We start from the raw sequence: 12,058 nt of genomic DNA on the forward strand, positions 1-12,058 counted from the left end.
GAAAACAATAAAAATTTAATTCAAAGGTCAGGTATTTCACCGGCCCCTTGATAGGGTGTAGAATACATCATTATCTATTGTTTATGCTTTCTCTACTATTTTTCTTGTAAATTATGTATTTTACGTTTGTTTTGAGTTTTATAGATACTTTGGAGTCATACGGAGGAAAAGAAGACGAAATCACCCAAATTGAGTCGAAAATGGGCAAAGTAATCATTTCACAGGCTAAACACTGTTTGGATCCAAACCAAAGTTTAATGGATGACTCTTTTGGAGGAGTGTTAAACACAGATCAGCTGAGGCTAAAGGGGACCCCATCTGGGTGGTTCTACAGTTGGGTGTCTAATTCCATCGAAAATATAACCCTAAAATCGAGAGAAGCCTCTCTTTCTCTCATTCATTTCTGAATTTTCCTTTGAAATTGAGAAATAACGGCTGATGCTATATATCACTTGAAGGCTGAAACAGCAGAACCAAGAGAGAAGATGATGAAGAAGCTGATTCGAGTACGAAATTGAAGAGTTGGGTTATGAAAAGAAATCTAAGCTGCTGCAATTAGATTGAGAAGCGGTAAGGGTTTGGTTGTAGCTCGACAGAGGTGAGATGATGGAGATTTGGAGATCGGAAAGAGTAGATGAAATCAAGGTTTCTGAGCTCAACAAAGATGAAATTGGAAGTTGGGTGTAGGTCATTTGAAGATTCACAAGGATTACAAGGGTTTGGAAATTGAATGATTGAAGACGGTGGAAGGTTGTCCGCTGTTAAAGATTGGAACCTGAGATGAAGATGGGTTTGGATCGAATCTGGGTTCTGAGGAGAATGGTGTTGTTGATGGTCTGAGATCGATATGATGTTACAAACAATGATAAAGAATGTGTTTGTATTGATTCGTGAAGGCAGTGAATAAATGTTGAGCTTCTGTTGAATTAAGAGCAAAAGATGAAGTTGTTGCTATTGGTGGTGCTGAGTGATGGGGGTAGGATTGTGGTGACCTGCTGCTGCTATAATCGAGAAAATATCAAATAGATTGTATGAGAATGAATGTGTATGAATGTGGCAGGGATATGCAGTTCTGGTGGATGCGTAGATGAATGATATGACAAGTGAAGCTCCATAATGGGATTCGCTGTTTGAGCCATAGTTGCAGCACATAGGTGAAATGGTACAGATGGTGGTTTTAGTATTGTTTCATTGCCTGAAACATAGGAAATGGTGCTGGTACTTAGAATTGGAGGTGGTTGTGCTGATGTTGTAGAGAACAACACAGAAATAAAAGAAGAATGGGTCTGAGAATGGAAGGAAATGGTGCAGTTTTGGTGGCTTGAGTATGCTGACTTGATGAGCAATTGCGGGTGTGTATGTGGAGTATGAGTTGGTATGAATGAGTGCTGAGATGGAGTTTTGAAGGGTGATGTTTGTTGCCATGGAAACTGTAGTACAATCCATTGCAGGTTGTAATGTCCTATGAACTGTGATGCAATGGTCCTGGTAGTGCTGATGTTTGTTGCTTGGGTTCGAATTGGTGGTACTGGATTCAGTGGGTTAGATGGAAGAGGAGTGTAAATGAATATGATGTTGTGGAATGCTTGAAACTACTTAGATGTATGTGTAGGATTGTTACAGGGGCATGAAGAAAGAAAAGCCGGGAATTGGCCGGGAAACACCAGATTACAGGCGGAACTCGGCCGACTTTCTGCTTTGACGATTCGACTCAGTGACTCGCTAATCTTAACTCGTTGAGTCAGCCGACTAAGATGATTCAGCTCTGATCAAGACAGCTAACTCAAGCTGAATGGAATTGACCCTTGACCCCCTGGACTAACAGTTGACTGTCAGTTTAACAGTTATATCTGACGAAATATCCCACCAGTAATATGAATATTCTCGCGACCGGTAGTAATATTCCGGTGCCATTTCAGGCCGGATTCCGGTGGTACCAATAATATTCCGGCGAGCCAATTTGTGGAGAGTTTTGTGTGGATTTCTATCATGGGTTTGAAGAATTGGGCTTGGATTTGGAAAGAGAAGATGGAAGATTTGAGAAAGACTTGGATTTGGAAGTTGAGCTACAAAGGGAAAGGGATTCTATTCCTAAGAGGATTGCTAGGAAATTGAAGCCTATAAATAGAGAAGTTCTCTAAACAACTTCTACACCTCTACACACACAACACTTCTCTTTTCTTTATTCTTTGTGTGAACTCCTTAACATGAGTAGCTAATTTTATTATTTATTGAGGATGAATTCCTAGTTCTTGACATGTTTTGAGTTTTGTTTTAAATCTACTTTGAAGTTTTCACATGATTATCGTTTGTTTTTACTAATAGGAATGTTTATACATTCATGGTTGATTGATAGGTCGTTTAGGATGCATACTAAATTGATTTGTTAATTGATCTAAAGCTAGTGAAAGTTAGGGGATAAGTAATCTTTTCTTGACTCTTTACACAAGTGGCAAACACGAGACCTTGCGGAGGAATTCCGTGGAGCAATTGTGTGTGAAAACAACGTTAGCAAGTAGACCTTGAGAAAAGAGTCTAACTACTAATATCAACCTAATAAATTCATAAATCTTAATGCGTTTAACTAAATTACATCTTGTGTGAGCTACTACTAGGTGGTTTGGTGAATAGAATCCGGTAGTCGAGAACTTCCGTATCCGGTGATACTAGGGATTTAGAGGTTTAGCACTGAGCTAGCTGCTTTACCTACGGATGGTGATAATTTGTGACTAATAAAAAATGGAAAAGAACATAACTTGAATCATTGTTTTGCAACGAAGAAGGATTCCTTGATCTAATCTCTCTTATTGATTTCAACTTAAACTTTTAATTGCTTTATTTACTTTCTTTTGTTTTTAAAATCTAAAACCAATCCCCCCTTTTTGTAACAACTAAACAACTAAAACCTCTTGCTCCTCGTGGGAACGAACTTCACTACACTATATTACTTGTTAATTAGGTGGAAAAATATTAATTAATTTGTTGTGGTTACGACACGCATCAAATTTTGACGCCGCTACCGGGGAGCAGCGGAGCAACTTTAGTTGTTTTTATTTTCGTTTTATTTTTGTTTTTAACTTTGTTTTCTAGATTTTTTATTTCAGGTACCAGTTTTCCATGTACGGTGGACAAGAGTAAGCATATTACAACAATGAATACAGTTTTCAACCTCAACATTATGTCAACTTCCAACCATCCTTAGGATACAGACTTTATGGATATTCTCATACATATCAACAACCTTATGACGGGTATGTAAGCGAACAATCACTAGGAGGGGAGGATAGTTATGCTTCTAAATCTATGTGTGATCTCCTTGGTGTAAGGCAACCTAGTTTGAGGGAACTTGAGAGAAGGTTCTATCAATTGATCGATGAAGGTTTAGCATCGGATGAAGAAATTCTTCAAGCTAAAAGAGCTTTAAGAATGGAGCGTGAAAAACGTATTATATGGGTTTCGATGATGATTTTGAACCTTTTGAAAATTATTGTAACAAGGATAAAGTTATTCCAACTCCGGATCATAATAACAATCATTCACCTATTAAAAAGGAGGAGATTGGGTGTGACTTTCCTATTTTTATAAATGGTATAACACCCTCACAAGAAGATCTTACAATCTATACCGACGAAATTCATTTTAGCGAATGGCCCGATTTCGATGATGAAAATGTTGAAGAGATGATGCTCGAGAATGAAACCGAATTGAATGATATTTTGGAAGACCCAATTGAACTTGCCAATGATTTTAATGATGCAAAGACTTTGGTTAAGGTAGAAAATAATGAAGAATGGTTGCAAGATTTGATAGAGGACCACGATATACAAGAGGTAAGTAATTCACTTGAATTTTCTAAGGATGAAGAGGATACCGTAAAACAAGAGATTGTGAAGGTTTGTTTAACACTTTGCATATTGATTCTTCTCCTTTGCCTCTTATTGGTTTGAATGTATGTGCTTCGAAAGTATTTTTAGATGATTTTGTTTCTCGATATCCACCATTGGAAATACTTGATGCTAACACTATGCAGGTTTTCCAAAAGGAAACCATGGAAGTTCCCAAATTCTATGTTCTTTATACACTTCCGAGTGTGGACAAGAATAAGTGGGGGGGGAGTTTCTATCGAGCGATAATTTCATTATTGTTTTCTTGTGCTAATATTTGTATGAAGCTAGTGTTTGCAAAACAGGTACTATGGGTGGATCCCCAAATTTTCCGACTGTTAGTATATGGGGAGTAAATCTTACAAGTGGCAAGTCGGGCCGTCGACTTTAAAACAAGCGCTTAATGGGAGGCAATCCATAGGTTTTGTATTTCTTATCCTTTTACTTTTTATTTTCTTTTTGTTTTGTTTATTTATTTTTTTTCTTGTTCCATATCATACTAGGATTTCCCACCTTAACTTTACTTGGACGATTCAATTACATTGAGGACAATGTAAGGTTTAAGTGTGGGGGAGTGGTTAAGCATATTAAAAATTTTTTTGCATAAAACCTCAAACTTTTAGAGATTTTAGAGTCACTAGCATACTTCTATGTATGTTTACATAGAGAATTCCGACCGACATAACTGAACTTGGAAGTGTTAGGGAACTACGTTCGGATTTCTTGCTTGTTAGAGTGTTAAATAATGGATTTAATCATGCCGGAGATGCAGATTAGGAGCAGGGAGACATGCATTATTAGAGTTTCTGATCAATCATTAGTGGAGACTACCCTATTTATATCAAGCGAGGCACCGACCAGATTTCTTTATAAATAACTAAAGAGCTTTCTTTTGAGTGTGTGTCACCGTACGTTAATTCTGGGTAGAATTGTGAGCTACCCAACCTCCCACCAATAGAGGCACTACTTTTTGATCTCTTGAGTGCTAATTTTATCAATCATGAGGGTGACGTCTATAGATGAAAGCCTCCTTCTTGTAGTTCGATTTGCAGTTAGCACCATTCTCTCTCTCGACAAAAACGGATCCATAGAAACACCATCATCATCAACAAGGGAGCGACATCAAAATCTACAAGGAAAGTTAAAAACGTTCAAGGTTTACAAGCAATGGAACAAGAAAATAGTAAATTTCATATCCAAGTAAAGCAACATATAATGAACGGATTTTTATATATACATGTTGAAGACTTACATATAAGGAGCGTAATTTTATATCCAAGTTGAAGACTTATTTACAAGAGCAAAGAAAAGCAAAAGGTGGGAATTATTGAAGTTTATGATTTTGAGACGATACAAGTTGTGAAGAATCAAGCGGTAAAGTATTTTTCCCACGGCTATGGTTTGTTTTTACTTTATTTATCTTGTCTGTAAAAAAAAAAGTAAAAAAAAAATGAAAAAATGAAAAAAGAAAAAAAAAGAAAAAAAAAGAAAAAAAATGATGACAGGAGAAATTTTTGTTTTTATCTTTTATTTAATAAGCCGTGGGGAAGAAAAATCTATAAGGAAGTTTCAAGCGACAAGGATTTAAGGTAAAGAGTTACAAATTGTCAAGGATCTATGAAGTTCAAAAGTTTATCATCAATAGTTGAAGCCGAAGACGAAGACCAAGAAGATGAAAACGAGGAGTCGAAGACGTTTCTATTAGATGTCGTGAGAGTGGTGTTATCATCATTTCAATCGGATGTGAATGTGAGTAAGTAATCTCATCCTCGATAATAGTGGTTGATTTCCTTTCTTAGAGATCGTCAGAAAAATGGTTTTTCAAAATGTTAAAAGATGTGGGTTTTTAAAATATTTCGGAAGTTGTCCTTCCCACCATTCAACGTGTTGCAGGATTTCTCTCTTAATTCCAACTTGCACACATGTGAGACCCATAAAAAAGTACGTCTTTTGAGTGCAATTTCTTAAAACCCTTTTTGGTGAGGCAGAAGTCGAGGCGAAATGCTTATTGATCGCTTCTCAAACACGCATTCTTTCATTATGGTGTGGTTATTTCTCACTCAACATTTAAGAATAAGAATATGTTCTTTAGTATTTCTAACTTCTTATTACTAGCATGCAGAAACTCGACGTCCTCATAACTCTTCGGATGCTTGCGATGCTGGAATGCTTTGAAGTTGTAAGTTTTAGTTTGATTTGCTCGAGGACTAGCAAAGTCTAAGTATGGGGAATTTGATAGGGTGTAGAGTACATCCTATTTATTATCTATTATTTATGCTTTCTCTGCTATTTTTCTTGTAAATTATGTATTTTACGTTTGTTTTGAGTTTTATATATACTTTGGAGTCATACGGAGGAAAAGAAGAAGAAATCACCCAAATTGAGTCGAAAATGGGCAAAGTAAGCATTTCGCAGACTAAACACTGTTTGGAGCCAAACCAAAGGTTAAGCGACGACTCTTTTGGAGGAGTGTTAAACACAGATCAACTGAGGCTAAAGAGGACCCCATATGGGTGGTTCTACAGTTGGGTGTCTAATTCCATCCTAAAATATATCCCTAAAATCGAGAGAAGCCTCTCTTTATCTCATTCATTTCTGAACTTTCCTTTGAAATTGAGAAATAACGGCTGCTGCTATATATCACCTGAAACAGCAAAACCAAGAGAGAAGATGATGAAGAAGCTGATTCGAGTAAGAAATTGAAGAGAAGGGTTAGGAAAAGAAATCTAAGCTGCTGCAATTAGATTGAGAAGCGGTAAGGGTTTGGTTGTAGTTCGACAGAGGTGAGATGATGGAGATTTGGAGATCGGAAAGAGCAGATGAAATCAAAGTTTCTGAGCTCAACAAAGATGAAGTTGGGTGTTGGTAATTTGAAGATTCACAAGGATTACAAGGGTTCGGAAATTGAATGATTGAAGACGGTGGAAGGTTGTCCGCTGTTGAAGATTGGAACCTGAGATGAAGATGGGTTTGGATCGAATCTGAGTTCTGAAGAGAATGGTGTTGTTGATGGTCTGAGATCGAGATGATGTTACAAACAATGAGAAAGAATATGTTTGTATTGATTCGTGAAGACAGCGAAGAAATGTTGAGCTTCTGTTGAATTAAGAGCAAAAGATGAAGCTGTTGCTATTGGTGGTGCTGAGTGATGGGGGTAGGATTGTGGTGACCTGCTGCTGCTATAATCGAGAAGAAATCAAATAGATTGTATGAGAATGAATGTGTATGAATGTGGGCAGGGAGATGCAGTTTTGGTGGATGCGTAGATGAATAATAGGACAGGTGAAGTTCCATAATGGGATTCGCTGTTTGAGCCATAATTGCAGCAGAGAGGTGAAATGGTACAGATGGTGGTTTTAGTATTGTTTCATTGCCTGAAACATAGGAAATGGTGCTGATACTCAGAATTGGAGGTGGTTGTGCTGATGTTGTAGAGAACAACACAGAAATAAAGGAAGAATGGGTCTGAGAATGGAAGGAAATGGTGCAGTTTTGGTGGCTTGAGTATGCTGACTTGATGAGCAATTGCGGGTGTGTATGTGGAGTCTGAGTTGGTATGAATGAGTGCTGAGATGGAGTTTTGAAGGGTGATGTTTGTTGCCATGGAAACTGTAGTACAAGCCATTGCAGGTTGTAATGTCCTATGAACTGTGATGCAATGGTCCTGGTAGTGCTGATGTTTGTTGCTTGGGTTCGAATTGGTGGTACTGGATTCAGTGGGTTAGATGGAAGAGGAGTTTAAATGAATGTGATGTTGTGGAATGCTTGAAACTACTTAGATGTATGTGTAGGATTGTTACAGGGGCATGAAGAAAGAAAAGCCGGGAATTGGCTGGGAAACACCAGATTACAGGCGGAACTCGGCCGGCTTTCTGCTTTGACGATTCGACTCAGTGACTCGCTAATATTAACTCGTTGAGTCAGCCGACTAAGACGATTCAGCTCTGATCAAGACAGCTAACTCAAGCTGAATGGAATTGACCCTTGACCCCCTGGACTAACAATTGACTGTCAGTTTAACAGTTATATCTGACGAAATATCCCACCAGTAATATGAATATTCTCGCGACCGGTAGTACTATTTCGGTGCCATTTCAGGCCGGATTCCGGTGGTACCAATAATATTCCGCCGAGTCAATTTGTGGAGAGGTTTGTGTGGATTTCTCTCATGGGTTTGAAGAATTGGGCTTGGATTTGGAAAGAGAAGATGGAAGATTTGAGAAAGACTTGGATTTGGAAGTTAAGATACAAAGGGAAAGGGATTCTATTCCTAAGAGAATTGCTAGGAAATTGAAGCCTATAATTAGAGAAGTTCTCTACACAACTTCTACACCTCTACACACACAACACTTCTCTTTTCTTTATTCTTTGTGTGAACTCCTTAACATGAGTAGCTAATTTTATTATTGATTGAGGATGAATTCCTAGTTCTTGACATGTTTTGAGTTTTGTTTTAAATCTACTTTGAAGTTTTCACATGATTATCGTTTGTTTTTACTAATAGGAATGTTTATACATTCATGGTTGATTGATAAGTCGTTTAGGATGCATACTAAAATGATTTGTTAATTTATCTAAAGCTAGTGAAAGTTAGGGGATAAGTAATCGTTTCTTGACTCTTTACACAAGTGGCAAATACGAGACCTTGCGGAGGGATTCCGTGGAGCAATTGTGTGTGAAAACAACGTTAGCAAGTAGACCTTTAGCTAAGAGTCTAACTACTAATATCAACCTAATAAATTCATAAATCTTAATGCGTTTAACTAAATTACATCTTGAGTGAGCTACTTCTAGGTGGTTTGGTGAATAGAATCCGGTAGTCGAGAACTTCCATATCCAGTGATACTAGGGATTTTGGGGTTTAGCACTGAGCTAGCTGCTTTACCTACGGATGGTGATAATCTATGACTAATAAAAAATGGAAAAGAACATAACTTGAATCATTGTTTTGCAACGAAGAAGGATTCCTTGATCTAATCTCTCTTACTGATTTCAAGTTAAACTTTTAATTGCTTTATGTACTTTCTTTTGTTTTTAAAATCTAAAACCAATCCCCCCTTTTTGTGACAGCTAAACAACTAAAACCTCTTGCTCCTCGTGGGAACGAACTTCACTACACTATATTACTTGTTAAGTAGGTGGAAAAAAATTAATTAATTTGTTGTGGTTACGACACGCATCACCCCTCAATCCATAAAGAAAACAGTAAAGTTTTTGATTTGTGAGTGAATTTTCAGGGAGGTAATTGTGAGTGGATTTTTTCATAAAGTTTTTGATTCGTGAGAAAACTCAAAAAACCTCTCTCCTAAACCAAAAACTGAAAGAAACCCTAACCGCTTGAATTCAACTGCTCAGATTTGTTACTTGTAAGAGTAAATCTGAGCAGACCAGATAATCTTCAACCTCTCCTCCTGCCATTCCTCAAATATAGCTTTGATTTTATTCGGTTCTAGCTTATCTTTTAGTTTGATTCCATTTCTCTGTTCTTCTTTCTAGGGTTTGTTTGTTCGTTAGGGATCTTCTAGCTGCATATTCAAATCTTGTTAAGATTTACTGATTGAAGTAGTATTCATATATAAGGGTTCAGATTTTTCATCGATTTCATGTGAAGTTTTCGCTAACTTTATCCTTTCCAGTAGAATAGTTTCTTCAACATCAATGGATACTATATCTACTTCAACAGAAACCCGGTTAGAAACAACACCAAAGTTTCCATCCATAGCTTCATCAACAGCAACATCAAAAGATGCCAAAACTCAGATGCAGATTAAGTCAGACTCCGACCTATTTCTTCTGATTTCCACGGATCCAGATGACATGTGTTACTGTTACTTAGAATATCTAGTTTACTGTTACTGGTTCTGTTTTATCCAAGTGATTAATAATCCTTGGTTTTATGGGAAAAAAACCTTTGGATGGATCTTTTCAAAGATCCCACTGCTGCATTTTTGTAGAGTGTAAATCTATTTTGTTTGAAACATATTTGTCCCCTTATCATTATTATGCTATTGACTTGTTTTTTAGTGATTCTTGGAATGATTGTAATAGCTAAAATGAAAGGAAGTTTAGTCAAAAATTGGCGGAGTTTCTCTATGTTTGATGATTGTAATAGTTTTTGTCACGATTTATAAAGGGGGAGACCAATATTATTTGGGGGTGACACCATTTCATACAGGATTGTTAATGGTGGTTTTTAGTTCAAGGGCTAAAATCGTAAACCCTGTATTTAATGCGTTGTCATCCTGCAAAGGAATAGAAGCCATTTAAAAGCAATGAGTGATTAAGCCTCGTCGCTCACATATGTATTGAGAAATTCAATATATTTGTATATATGAAGTTTACTCAGAATGGCGCGTGCAACAACAATCCCAAATATTCTGTGAATTTTTTCTTCCACCGGCATTATTCACTAATGCATTGCCTACTTAGTATTTTCCTATGCAATGTTCCCAGCCGAAATCTCAATATTGGCATGACATTACGATTAATGTTCACTCGCAGCGGAGTAGCATGAATCTCCCGAAGTGTCAGTATTGAGACCTGCATGAAAACACTCACGTAGGCCACACCACTCTCTATAAAGAGATCATCGTGTTTACACAGTTTTTAATTAAAAGTTAGCGCGATCGAACGCGTTTAAATTCCTTAAGGAAAATCTAGACTGTCCATATCAGTCTTAAAAAACGATCACGGCCACACGATTTGGCCACACAATTCAACAAGCCTAGCCTACTCCTTGCGGAACTAGGTGATCATCATGATGACCACCAGCGGGCCCACTAACATCCCAACCGAACGGATTTCATCTAGTACACCCGCAAGCACTTCGAACGTTAACCCTGATATGGGTGTTGGAGCTATTTGAAAAGTAAGCTCAAACGAGCTAAGACCGGCAAAAACGGTCTGAAATACATCATGACCGTCCAACTTAGCCAGCCTAGTTGGACGGTTGATATCTTCCTTGGAATGATCAAAGAGGCGCCAGCATACCCATTGGCGTCTCAACTTCTCCTTTGGTCGATCGACCTGCCCGCGACAAGTCCAGAGGGCGTCAAATCATTTTCCCAAACTAGGACGAACGTGCTATTCCAAATCCCTAATTAGGGTTGCGACAGTATACAACTATCGAAAATCATCACATCCATCCAGCTTAGTCATCCAAGTTGGACGGCCTAGATCGTGTCCAACACGATCAAAGAGATGCCAATGCGTTCACCGCCGGCCCAATTTCATTCCCGGTCGATCGACTTGCTCATGGAAGTCAATGACGCATCAAACCGTTCGATCGAACTAGGGTGGACGCGGCCGTTTTAAAACCTTAATTTATATTTGCGGCAGTATGCTATTGTCGCGAATCGATCATGACCACTCATCTTCGCCAGCCGAATCGAGTGTCTTAGATCTAATTTTAGATGGCCCAGGAGATGTCAGCGTGCTCACAAGCGGCCCTTCTTTGCACATGGATGATCGGCCTGTTCAAATCAGCGCCCAACGCTTTGATTCGATTAGCCAAACTAGGGTTGGCCGCACGACTTCCAAACCCTAAATCAACGACATCAAGCAGCTGTCGCAAAATCATCTCGTCCGTCCAACTTTGCTAGGTTGGTCGGACGGCTTATATCAGATACTAGATGATCGATGGGGTGCCTCTATGATCACCGGACACCCCCTCCCGTAAGGAGCGATCGGCCGAGCTATAGCTCTCCCGTGCGATCCCAAACCATTGCCCAAAGTTGGCCCTTCGCGATGCTTCAACAACAGTCATTAACTTCCGCAAATCGTCTCCGCCACTCGACTTGGCTAGACGATTTGAGCGATCCATATCTAATTTAGACCAACCTCTAGGAATTTTGAATGACTACCATCCGCCACTCGCTTACAGGGAGCGATCGACCAAGCAGTAGCTCACTCCTAGAGCTACTAAACGATCGCCCAAAGGTGTCCGGTCACACTCTTCTTTTTAATACGATCACTCACGACTAATTTAGACAAGCTCTAAAATAACGATGCTTCATGCACATCGATTACTTTGAGCTTCTTGCTTAAAAGCGATGCTTTACGTGCATCGAATACATACGATATTTTATGAATATCGACTTCACAAATAACTTGGTTATTTAACCTAATAGCGTCGCGTGCTACTCGAGACATAAAACGTGTCACAAACTGGGGGA

This window comes from Papaver somniferum, chromosome 8, assembly GCF_003573695.1.
Source record: "Papaver somniferum cultivar HN1 chromosome 8, ASM357369v1, whole genome shotgun sequence".
NCBI classification, from domain to species: domain Eukaryota; kingdom Viridiplantae; phylum Streptophyta; class Magnoliopsida; order Ranunculales; family Papaveraceae; genus Papaver; species Papaver somniferum.